Consider the following 12,193-nt stretch of genomic DNA (forward strand, 5'->3'; position numbering starts at 1 on the left):
GCCGTCCCAGCGCTGGCGGCTCCAGCTCTGGTCAGCTCTGGGCTGACCCACCTCCCCCCCCCCCCGCCTTATGAGGGCTGGGCGTGGGAGTTATTTCAGTCACAAGTCAAGCTATGAATAAACCGTAAGATTTCCACATGCAAGTCAGACCTTGAATTAAAAATATTTAAAGATGCCGCAGGAGCCGATGGTCCTATAGCAGCACCCGAGAACCTTTAGTCCTGAAACCACCCACCACCGAAACGATCGACCGGTTCCCCGGGATGAACGGGGCGGGGGGGGGGGGTCGGGGAGGAAGGGGCTAGCCGGGATAACCGGCTGCCGGGGTCGGGGAGGGAGGGAAGCGCCGCGCCGCACCGTGCCGTGGCGATGACGGGCGCAGCGCGCTTCCGCGCCCGCCGCCGCAGCCCTGCCCCCGCCGCCTGCGCGGCCGGCCCGGCCCGGCGGAGAGGCGGGGGGATTTCCAAGCGCCGGCGGCCTCGCCGCTTCCTCTCCTTGTTTTGCTTTCGATCTGGACCTTTCTCCGCCCGGGCGGAGGCAGTTAACTTTTAGTTTTGCTCCCGCGATTATTCAGCGCCTGTTTTCATTTCCATTTCGCGTCCCCTGGCAACGGCGGTAACCTTGAGGAATTATATAAGGGCCGCGGAAACGGGCCGGCAAGGTAAATTTTTAATTTTTTCAATTTTTTCAATTTTTTAAAATTTTAAAAATATTGTAAAAAAAAAAAAAATTTTCGCATCGCCGCTGTTCTCGCGTGCGGGGCGGCGGGGCTCCCGGGGAGATGCCCATCGGTTTAAAAACAAAAGGTCGGGCTGCAGCGGCCGGGGCCGAGCCCGGTTCCGCCGTTGCATTTGGGAAGGGACATGCTTGGGGGGAGAGGGCGGCGGGTTGCGGCGGAGATGGGGAGGGGGGGGGAAGGAGGGGGGGGTATCCGCCGCCTCCCGGGTGGGGAGCTCCGGCGCGCAGACAAAGGCGGGGGCGTTGGATCTGGAGGGCCAGGGCGCGGCGCGGGCCGGGCCGGGGGGCCCCCGCACTTGTTGCAGGCCTGGAGGCTGCCGGTAGCCCCGGTAAGGAAAGGGGGTGTGGGGGGAGCGGCGGTGGCGGGGCGAGGGCGGCCGGAGGGGCTGCGGGCGGGGGTCGCACTGGGGGGGGAGGGGGGGGGGCGCTGCCCCCGCGGGTGCCTGGGGCCGCGCGGGGCGGGGGAGGGGCGGGCGCGGAGGGGGGCGGGGCCTCCGCGAGGCCCCGCCCCCCTCCGCGCCCGCCCCTCCCCCGCCCCGCGCGGCGGACGGTCCGTTACACAAGCGGCGGGGCGGTGCCTTCGCGCCTCTCCCGCCGCGGCCTCCGCCTCTCCCCGTCTTCGTGGGGTTAAGGCCCCCGATGGCGGCTGAGGCGCCCGGGGGTGGGGGGGGGTCCTGCCCCTGTGAGGGGACGGTACCGGCGGTGCGGCGGGAGGGGAGGGGTTGGCGCGGCGAGATGGAGCGGGGCGCGAGGGGGCCGTTAGGCCGCCGCGGGTGGGATCTGTGGGACCAGCGGAAGGAGGAAGTCCTGTGAAGCGCTGCACAGGGCAGGCCGCTGATGGGCGGTGGCGTTTCCGCGCTCCTGTGCAGCAGGCCTTTCCGCATCTGTATCTTAAAGTAAACACACCTCTAGAAAGCAAGCATTTCTGGGTCGTGTGTCCCCCACCCCCGCTATATGACCCGAATGAATCCAGCGTTAACAAGTGCATCACTCGGACACTTAACAGCCTTGAACCGCGCTCTCCGTTTTGTTTTTTTTCAGGAATAGCCTCTTTTCTTGTGGGTACGGGCAGCGCTGCCGCGTCGCGGCTCGTTGCGTGGCGGTTTGCGGAGTGCTGTCCTGCTCCATGCCAGCAAGTGGAGGGCCAAGCCCTGGCTGCCTTCCCCCGGAGGAAATTTATGAACAGGGGTTTTGTGTGTGTAGCGTGGAGGGTCAAATTCCAAGCAGCTCGTAACGTCTGGGGTCAAAGTTGCAAGCGCTTGAAGGATTGGATCCCTCAGCCCAGGTTCCCAGAGATTTTAGGTCTTTAATTCTCATTTTGATTAGTGTGAGCACCTAAACGGCAGGGTATTTGAGGCTTATTTATTTAGAGACAGAGCTCAGATAAAGGAATTTCAGAGTGCAGAGCTTTGCTCCCGGTTAGTGTATGGTTATAATTTATAGCCAAGCTTACCGTGCTAAGATCTTGCAGATGGCACTCTCGAATGTAGGAGCAGTTGTAAACTACAGCCTCAGTTTCTGCAGATGAAATACTGCATGTTTAAGTTTACAGTTATTTAAGTCTTAATGGGTTTGCATATAATAACCTTTGCAGAATGCCTGTGTTAGTACCATGGAAAGAGTTGAGTGGAGCAGCAACATTTAAATTCACCCTAATATGGAAATGGTGACATAATTATAAAAGTAGCAGAATTGATTTGTGAGGTAGATGGTTTCTGCCTGAATCGCAATCTTTCCATGCCACCAGCCCCTTCAGAGGCATCGCTGTCCTCCTCTGGCCCTTGTTGGTAACGTCCCACAGGGGAATTACTTCACGTGCCCCTTGTATGCGGTGGTTCCTTTTCACTGGTAAATGGTGGTGGAAGGTCTGAGTGCACCGACTCCTTTGGCATGGTGTTGCTTTGTCACAGTCATGCCACACTGCAGTTCTTCAGCTAGGTACAGGCATGGCGAGGTGTCAGTTTGCTGACACTGGTGGTATCCCTCTGAGGCTGGGGGTCCCAGCTGGTCAGCAGAGGTAGGTAGAGCGCTCAGCCATTATATTTGGCATATGTATCTTCGTGGTGCCACCCGGTTACTTGCTGACTACAAAAGTGGCAGATTTCAGAAGATGTCAAGTCAGTCTCTTGAGCTGTTCATCACAGGCCACATCATTACATGGAAAGGGGTAGCTAAGAGGTTTGAGAAGTAACGTATAGGCTGTTAGGAAGGGGGTTTAAAGACCCCAGTCTCCATTGCGTGGAGGTCTTTACTCTGATATGTGGGACCAGGTGGAGTTAGAGAGAGGCAGTCCTAATGCACAGTTGAGAAAATGATGCAGAAAAAAGGAGCTAAGATTCAAGAGGAACTGGAAATATTTTTGGAATAGAAAGGGTCTACATTAGCAAAAACAGACTTTGTGTAAATAAGTTTGCAGCCAGGCTGTGTATGCCTTAAATGAAAACATATATTTATTTAGATATATAATAGTATATATTATATATAGTATATAGAACGTAAAGTTTGCCATGACACATACTCTCTTGGAGAGGATCATCATCCCCATGGTATTAAAACTGGTATTAAACCGTCTCCGTGATATAATACTTGGAGTATCAGAAACTTTGTGGAAGCTCAGATATTGTAGTGACAAGCAACAGATGGCATAGAGAGGAGAGAACAGCTTGCACATGTATGAAGTGGGATACTTTTTAGTAAAGAGCAAGTAACTGCTTGGGGAAGTGACATGGGATCTCATGAATTGATGTTCCAGGCATAAATAGGAAGAGTAGAGATTAGGGCTATATGACTGCCCAACCAAGACATTGACAACGATTGTCATATATTAAGGGAGGGTAGAGAAGCTGCAAAAGTAGGAAATACGATGATAATGGGAGGCTTCAGTTGCCCCCGCTTAGATTATGTCATGCTCCAACATGAAATTTGCCTGTGTACTAACTTTTTAGATGCCAGAAAAACCTGCTTTGTAGGTGTAGCTTGTAAGGGTGCTCTGTGGGTAGCAACTCTGGACAAGGTCCTGGCCAGCAAGAATTAAGTTCAGAATTGTAACGTTAAAAATGCCAGCCAGCTATGATGTGACAGTGATCATAATGTACTTAAACTCAGTGTTGCTTCAGGAGCAGTAAAGCCAAGGGCTGTTGTGGCAGTGTTTAATTTTCCAAAGTAAATCTTCATAGAACAAGGAAAACAATGAATAAAATGGTGAGACTCAGCCAAAAGTGAAAAATACTTGCAGGTGGCATGTAATTCTTCAAAGACACTGAAGTAATGGCTCAAAGCAATTACATGGCATCTGTCAGAAATACCAAAAAAGTTGAGCAGGCTGACAAGCAAAGTAAAGGAGCTCAGTAGAAGTAAAAAGACATCTTTCAAAAAGTTCAGGCTTTGTCTCCAAATGGGAAAGGTGGAAAAGAACATAAAATCTGTGTTAAACACATGAGAAAAAAAGAGTCATGGAACAAGTTGCTAAAGGCACAGAAACGATTAGTAAATCCTCTTTGAAATGCATCAAAAGCGGGGAGCCTGCTGATAAGTGATCCATGTGTAGAAGGAGTGCCCAAGGAAGATAAAGTCATAGCAGAAGAGTGAAACAAATTCTTTGAGCCTTGCTTCACTGAGGAAGAGTTTAAGGAGATTCCCTTGCTAGAGGCTTTTTCTTTTTTTTAAGGAGCAAGCGCGTTGGAGGATTTCTCCCAAATTGAAGTGTCTGTAAGAGAGGGTGTCAGAATGAACTGTTGAGGAGAAGAATGAAGTAGGTGGCAGGAGGTGATACTTGTTAATGAGTTTTGAAGGAACTTAAAATACAAAATTGCTGATACATTGCCTGTTGTGTGTAACTTGTTGAGTAGGTCTGCCTTGGTGCTCCAGGAATAGAAAGTGACAAATGAGCTGTGAGTTTTTCAAGGTCTCTGGAGAGACTGAGAACTCCAGGGTGGTCATTTTTATTTGCTTGTTTGCCAGGGATTAGTGAATGGGATTACTGAACATGCGTATAAATGTGATACATTGACAAAGAATAGGCCTGTCTGTTGTTGAGGAGGAGTTGTACGTCACAAGTTCAAGTATTCTGGAGTTCTCCAAAGGCTTTGCTGAGCTGTTGTTGAGATCTGGTTGATACAGTCCTTCTTAAAGCAGGGCCAGTTTCAAAGTGGGATCAGATTGCTGCGGGTCATATGGTCATGGTCAGTTTGCTCAATGAAAGGAGGTTGCCAGTTACACCCCCCCCACACACCCCCCCCCCCCCGAGTCTGCCCAGGGTCTATGCCGTTCAACGGATGGAGGAAGGGATAGGTGGTGATGTGACAAGTTTGCTGGTTTTATTAACTCATTCAGAGCAGTAAAATCCTGAAGGCTGAACCACAAAGACTGCAGAAGGATCTCATATTGAAAGTCCAGATGTAAGTTTGCAAATGAAATTCAGTACAGACCAATGTAAGTGTAATGCACGTGGAAGGGAATGCAATCTTAACTTTCTGTGAAGTTTGAACTGACTTTTTACTCGGGGAAAAGATCATACAACACAGGTAATCCTATGAAAAAATAAGCTCTGTGCCCAGAAGTGGCTAAGAAAGGAGAGGGCAGGTTAGGAATTATTAGGAAGGAGAAAAAAAAGAAATAGAAGACACTGTCATGCCACTATAAATCCATATTACTCCCCTATCCTGGATAGTGTTAACAATTTTTGTTCCCCCATTTCAAAAAGAATGTGGTGAAAGTTGATGAGCCACAGAGAAGAGCATCAAAGACAATCAAGGGTGTGAAACAGCTTTTGTGAAAGAGTAAGTAGCTTGGAAAAGAAGTGACTGAAGAGGATGTGGGGGTGTTCTTTAAAATCATTAGTGTCATGAAGAAAGTGAATAGGTAACAATACAAATAAATGCGACCCAAATAAAACAATTGAGAGGCAGCTTCAAAGCAACAGGGGGTGTTTGTCCTGCAATACCTAAATTGTGGTGCCTGTATGTCAGGGGTTTACGTGGGTTCACGAGTGATTAGGCAGTCTGTGGGAGAGAAACTTGCTGTGCAACTTAGCAGTCAGAACAGTTCAATATCAAACTTTGAGCACTGACTGCCCACAAAGAATTACTGCAGACGCTGATCAAGAATTATTTCTGAAAACTGCAAATAGAAACCTTCTCCACTGAGAAGCATAAGCTACGGCCCATTTGCAGGTAACATAGAGAAGCAAGACCGTGTATTGCCCTTTGTTATGTGAATCTTGTGGCATAAGATCTTATGAAACTTCCAGCAAAAAAATGTTTCTGTGATGATCCTGTTTAATCTGTGCTTGTTACCCCTGGACTTGTTAACCTGACACAAGTTACAGTCAGGTTAAGTGCATCCTGTATGCATTTAACATTGCATAGGAGTGGAACCCCAGCAAAATTCCTCTGATGTTTGCAGGATTAGGACCTCAACTTACATTTTGTGGATCTTATATTGAAAGTCATGGTCCATTTGTAGGTAAAGGAAGTAAAACTAATCACGTGTTACTCTTACTTATCTCTGTGACTTGTTTGTAAAGACGATTGTCCTTTTGAAACTCCATTCTTCAAAGGCCTACAATGATTGTGGTATTGAGGGCATAAACCATAAGGTAGTGTTTACAGAAGTTTTATTATAGCTTATGGTGCTATAAACTGTGATTAGTGTAAAACATTTTCTGGTTTGTCCTTTGAGATCACAAGTGCAAAAGCAAAACAACAAATAAGCAAGCCAAAAAGATTCTGGGTACAGTGAATGAGAGGAACAGATTTATTAAGTTGCATATTCCTCATGTCTGAGTAACATTATGGGAAAAAATCATTCAGTGTAATTAAATAATTTCTCCTTCTCTTTTTCAGAAGTTTTGTTGGAACTGTATGAAGGTTGTATTGACTATGTGTGGACTCTTGTGTTAAGATTAAAATAGATTAAAATAGCCAGTAAGAAAAACTGGAATCGGCGATTAACAGTTATTAACAGTGGAAGGGAATGCATGTTAACAGTTAAAGAGTTTAATGTGTGCATATATATATATGCATGCATACATATCTACATATATATAAAAATATAAAATTAGATGTTTTGTATATAGCATAATTAATACATTGTACAGCACACATTTCTTATTGATAGACTGTGAAACAGTTTTAAAACTTGCTCTTCCAGTTAGTGCCGGATATGTTTTCAATTTCGTGGAAGTTGATGAAAAATTACTGTTTTTTTGAATGAGCTAGGGAGAAAAGAAGGAAGTGGTAAGCGGTAAAGTGATGTTTAGTTTCTTAATATGTAATATACTGCAAGCCCGGCTTCGTGTATATTGGAAATCTTCTGACCCCTTTGTTTGCTTGGGGGCAGATTGCAACAAATGTACAGCAAGCAGTCTTTAGTACAAGGCAGACGTTTTATCTTGTTGCAGCTTGGACACAGGCATCCAGGAGCAAATCCACCTGCATGTGGCATGTTATTTCACCCAAGGTACAGAACTAAATTCTAACTTTAAATTATTTTAACATTCAATTGTTGCTATATAGGTTGCTAGCTTTCAAGGTGAGCTTGGAAGTAATAATTTCCAAATTCTTGCCCCTTAAAGAATAGAGCAGATTACAGTTTCATAATTTTTCAACTAACCTTTACAGGTTTGGTTTGTAGCTCCCAGCATATCAGGTGTTAGGAATGGAGTTAAGATGCGGCAAAAGCAAAAGTATTTACATCTGTACTTTAGTTTGAACTGCGTGTGACAGTGGATGTTGTCTAACCATTTCCCTTTTGCTGTAAAATTATTTTAAATACTTTTTAATTTAAAGACTTACATGCTTAACATTGGTATAGCACAAAAGAAGGAAGTATTGCTTATGGTTTAAGAAAGTCTGAAAGTGTGGTTAAGTTCTGCTTTTTGCTATGTACGGAGGGATGTATGTGACGAGGGGCTTGATGAGTGCACAGAAGACAAAGTCTGTACTGTAATACTTCTGTTGGTATTGGACATTGCTTAACAGCATTACAGGCAAACCTTTTACAGCTTTTATCTAAGCAAGATAACGCCTTAATTCTTTAATTAAAGTTCACGTAGCAGTAAGTTTAGGTCTTTATGTGCATCTCGTGCATATATATGACATGCATGTGGCGCATGATGTGGGCTTTTGTGCATTTGGTGCACTGGATGCTTTTTTAAGGTACGTTGTTGAATCGTGTAAATGTGCTTTATGTGCAACTGAGAGATGAATCCAGTGGAAAATACTAAACTACTGAATTAATTGGATGTGGTGTTTAAATTTGTAAAATCAAAATCAAACAATCCCCCCACCAAAAGCATTCCAAAATTGTGACAGCATCTTATAAATTCTATCTAAAATAAAAATAATTCCACAGTAGGAAAAAAGGTGGGATAGGAGACAAATATTTTAAAATTACTGAAAGCTTTCCTGCAGGATCTCAAGTCCCAACAGTGTTACATGAAAAAGATGAAAGCAAAACTTGAGGATAAAATTGAAACCAAATATAAACAAAAGTGAAACCGACTCCATTGGTTTTCATTTCCCAGTTGGCAAAAATGAAGGAATAAACACAGAGCAAAGAAGCATGAGAGCTGACCTTGAAAAATTATTTCAATTTTATTATCTATTTCATCTGTTGGTAAATTTGACTTCTGCCTGACAGCACTCCTTTAGCAGACTGCACGGTAGGGTACCGCTTTTCCCACCCAGTGGTCTGGGCGACGGCCCCGTAGTACGGGAAGTGGCGTCTTCTTCAGTCACGGAAGTAACGTTTTGAAATGCTGTGGCAAATGCATACAGAAAGTACAGTGGAGGTGACGACATCCAGTATGATGAAAGCGAGTCATTCGGCTGGGAGGTGCGCTTGAAATTTGTTCATGTTGAGATGTGAATTACTAATAGGCTCAGGTATAAAATATGTGGTGGGGTTTTTTTGCCTCCCACCTTTGGGATCGTCCACTTAGATCTGGGTCAGATCAACAGTAACCAAAAGATGTTATCTGATATCAGCTTTCCTGATGACATGAAATGACTGCAAATGGTTTCACTCCATTTCCACAGATCAGTTGGCAGCTAGAAGGTCCTTTTTGACCTTGAGAACTAGCTGGTGAATTAGTCAAAAGGTGGCCAAAGACTGGGTGGCCGTGGAAGCTCGAATGAATATCCTTCTCACACGTAGAGACGCATGCTACTGGGCTATAGCAACAAAAAGGTTGGGTGTTGAGGAGAAGCTTAGACAATCGCTGCTCTGCTGAAGCTGTACTAGGGTGAAATGAAGGACTTCCAGAGGTCTAATTCTCACACATTTGCAAACATTGCGTTCGAGCATATCAAAACTGAATTCTTTGGATGCCGAAACCATTCTGGAGATTTGAGATTGATGAGGGAAGCTGATGAAGACTAGCTTTGTTTAGTTTAATAATATTTATCTGGCTTAGATGAGAAATGAAGATGAGTTCAGTGGTCTCACTCTAGCTCAGTAGTATTTTAGGAAACTTCCAAGATAGAAATAGCTGCTGCAGATCAGAAATTGAGGCTGTCTCATTGCTGTTGGTCTGTGGTCAACACAAAAACTTTAAATTAAGGGCACATTTTGTAACCGATCCTATTAACTATTCATATCTCAACATGAAAATGAGTTGAGAAGTTCCTGTATGTCCTGTGGCAGTGGAAAGAGTAGCATTTTTCTAAAAAGGAGAATTACATCATACCATTTCAGCAAGCGTCAGTATTAAGCATTTAATACTTAGCACTCTTTAAGTGCAAGTGTTTAAAGTGTATGTACAAAAGAAAGACATTTCTCTCTTAAATTCTCCAGTGTCGAGCAATATCTCTGTAATAACTAATTTAATGTATTTTTTGTGCTCAACACATCTGCTTCTTTCATGGTGCTATTTTTGTAACTGTAAATAAGTGCATGTGACAGACATGTTTCCAGCTCGCAGTGTGGATGATTCAGAGGATCCCAGCCCCCAAGTCTGTGCCTGCTGTGGTCTGTCTGTAAAGCAAGCGTCTAAGTAAGCGGGAGAGTGTTTTTTACAAATCCGAAATAGCATATACTTTTCTTTAATACCTTCTCTTGGAAGTAAAGGAGAAACTGCTTTCTTGAAAGGGCTGGTTTTGGTGCTCGCTGTGAGGTTAAGTAGAGCCAGTTTATGTCTTTTGCTCTCGGTTCTGGGTGCTGTGCTAGCGATTAGAAGTTCGGGTAACTTCGGCAAAAGTGTAGGTGTGGGTTAGCTATTAACTTCAGTGGTAGAAACTGCCCTTGCCCAGACAATAAAATGAAAGCTTTAAGCAAATATTAAATCGCACTTCAGTGTAGTGTGCAAATAGTTTTTGCTGTGTGTTGCAGAACAGTATGTTATACAAACAAAGGTACCTGTGAGAAACAAGCCCAATCCGAGCAAGGTGGATTACATCAGGTGCAGGTCATGGTCGGTGAATGTGAAAACTCTTCCTTGAACAGATTTCTCAGTGTTAGCTATCTGGAATAATTTTTCTGCCTCTCTGAGTGCCCCTTAAATGTCATTGTCTTCTCTGCAATCCTGCCTAAGCCTCACAAGCCACCAGTGTGGGAACATTGAGATTAAGGACTTTTGTTTTACGATGTCTGCTTTTCTTATATATAGCACCCTATAAAGCACTGACCCTGTACTCAGGCAGAAGAATGCTAGACAGGACACGGAGATGAAGTCTGCCCAGGCTTTAAAAAGTATTTTTACAATTTAAGATCCTGATCTTGCAGATGCTTGCATGTGTGATTTTCAACTGTGTCCCCTGCTCTCAGAGGGACACAGGTAGGAAACATGTTGTGCTTGTTAAGTTTTAGGGGTGTCTCCTGTAAACCTAGTCACAGAGCACGTAAGATTGTGTTGGTCTAACAGAGCCATGGAGAGACTTAAAAAAATGCTGTTGAGTTGCATCAGTATGATAAAAGAAATGATTCTTGATAATTGTTTGAGCCTTAATAGCTTTCTAGTTTTCACCAGGCTGGAAAATTCTTTATGAATCAGGTGTCAAATGCCGAGTTTTCCTGACAGCTTTCAAGAATGGACAGGGTTTGGCTTCTGTGGATACTGACTGACATAGCTAAGCAGCAGCAGCTATTAAGTGTGGGTATTCAGGAGTGGATTCATGTGTGAGCACTTAATTCCGGAATAAAATTGATTTATCGGGGGATAACTGCTCCCCAGTGCAAGGAATTAATTATTCCCTGACAACCATGCCAGCAATTTTCTTGTTGTATACAAGCCCTTCCCAAACTTGTCTGAGTGAAGTACAGCTCTACTAAAAAGTCACCACCTGTCTTCTAGGTAGCTTTTGTGGGAAAAATAGTTAGACATCCCAGATACTGAGGACAAATCTTGATCAATCATCAGACGTAACACAAAGCTTAAGAAGGAAGTAAATCAGGTAAAAGTTATGGCTGCTTTTGAGACTCCTGGAGGAGGTGGCAGGGGGAGAGTTTTCTGTAGTCACATGCTGTTGACTATCACTTGCATAGACCGATTGTCATCCTGATGCCACCAGAATCTGGCATCTCCATCTTCACTCCAGGCAAGACCTGGGAAGCAAATGAAAGAAACCCCCAGGAAACAAAGTATTCCTTTAAAGCTGAAAGTAAAGCAATCATTTTGTATTGTCACCAGACTTGCAGGCATTGATGTGTGTGCAGATGATTGTCGTGGCAAGGATACTGCGGAGATGATCTTTAACAATCTATTTGTTAGAAGCCTGGGCCAAGTTCCCAGCCGATGTAAGTCACTGTGATGCTAGAGAAGTGAATGGGTTCAGCCACAGACATTGTGTTGTTCAAGTGTCGTGATAACGTTCAACATAGGAGCCAGTGCAAGGGAAATTTTATTGTAGGTATTGAGAGGTTGAAGCGTTGTTTCATTATGGCTAAGTCTATAAGCAAAAAACCAGCCTTCTGGTTCTGTTGTATTAAAATAAGATGGCTTTTCTTCAGTGCGGTTCTAGTCTGCAAATCCGAGGGCTACCTTTAATGATGCTTGAGATCACTGCAAAATAACAACTCACGTCTTTGCTGCTGAGGAAGAATAAGCTTTGCATGGAAACCAAAGGAAAGAGTCTGTTTTGATGTGTAATGTCTGAATCCCAGCCAGGGCATGTTAACACCCTTTGGGTGGAACAGAAATGCTATAGGGCTGATGAAACACACTCTATATACAGTATGAGTTCCCATTGTCCGTTTTCCTGGGCATGTTTATCATGCAGTCTGTAATGCTGATTTCAATACACGTTTGAGGTATTTGCTGCCTTTGTTTTGTTTGTTTGGTGGGGTTTTTTTCAGGGAATGTTGGGTTGATTGGGGTGTTTTTTGCCCTCTGTCCCTTGAGGACGCAAGGGCTTTTCTCCCTTCTACCTTTGTGTATCTTTCTTGGGTACAGCAGCACGAGAGGAGGGCATGCTGAATGCTTCCCTCCTCCTCCATCTACCTTGCACCTCCCTACAGC

At 44.6% G+C, this 12,193-nt stretch overlaps 1 protein-coding gene across 6 annotated transcripts in view; it reads left to right on the forward strand.

Moving 5' to 3' along the window:
• Positions 1 to 440: 440 nt before the first annotated feature.
• The window catches only part of IRF2 (interferon regulatory factor 2), a 43,534-nt gene continuing 31,781 nt past the window's right edge, over positions 441 to 12,193 (forward strand). Inside the window, exon 1 of one of the 6 annotated variants that reach the window (XM_076336438.1) lies at positions 441 to 661. The gene's annotated coding sequence lies outside the window, so the exon portion shown is untranslated. Of the gene's footprint in view, positions 662 to 1,035; positions 1,068 to 5,015; positions 5,136 to 7,126; positions 7,198 to 9,677; positions 9,734 to 12,193 lie in introns of those variants that run through there. The other 5 variants (XM_076336443.1, XM_076336440.1, XM_076336441.1 and 2 more) reach the window with 5 other exon arrangements.

This window comes from Aptenodytes patagonicus, chromosome 4 (assembly GCF_965638725.1).
Source record: "Aptenodytes patagonicus chromosome 4, bAptPat1.pri.cur, whole genome shotgun sequence".
NCBI classification, from domain to species: domain Eukaryota; kingdom Metazoa; phylum Chordata; class Aves; order Sphenisciformes; family Spheniscidae; genus Aptenodytes; species Aptenodytes patagonicus.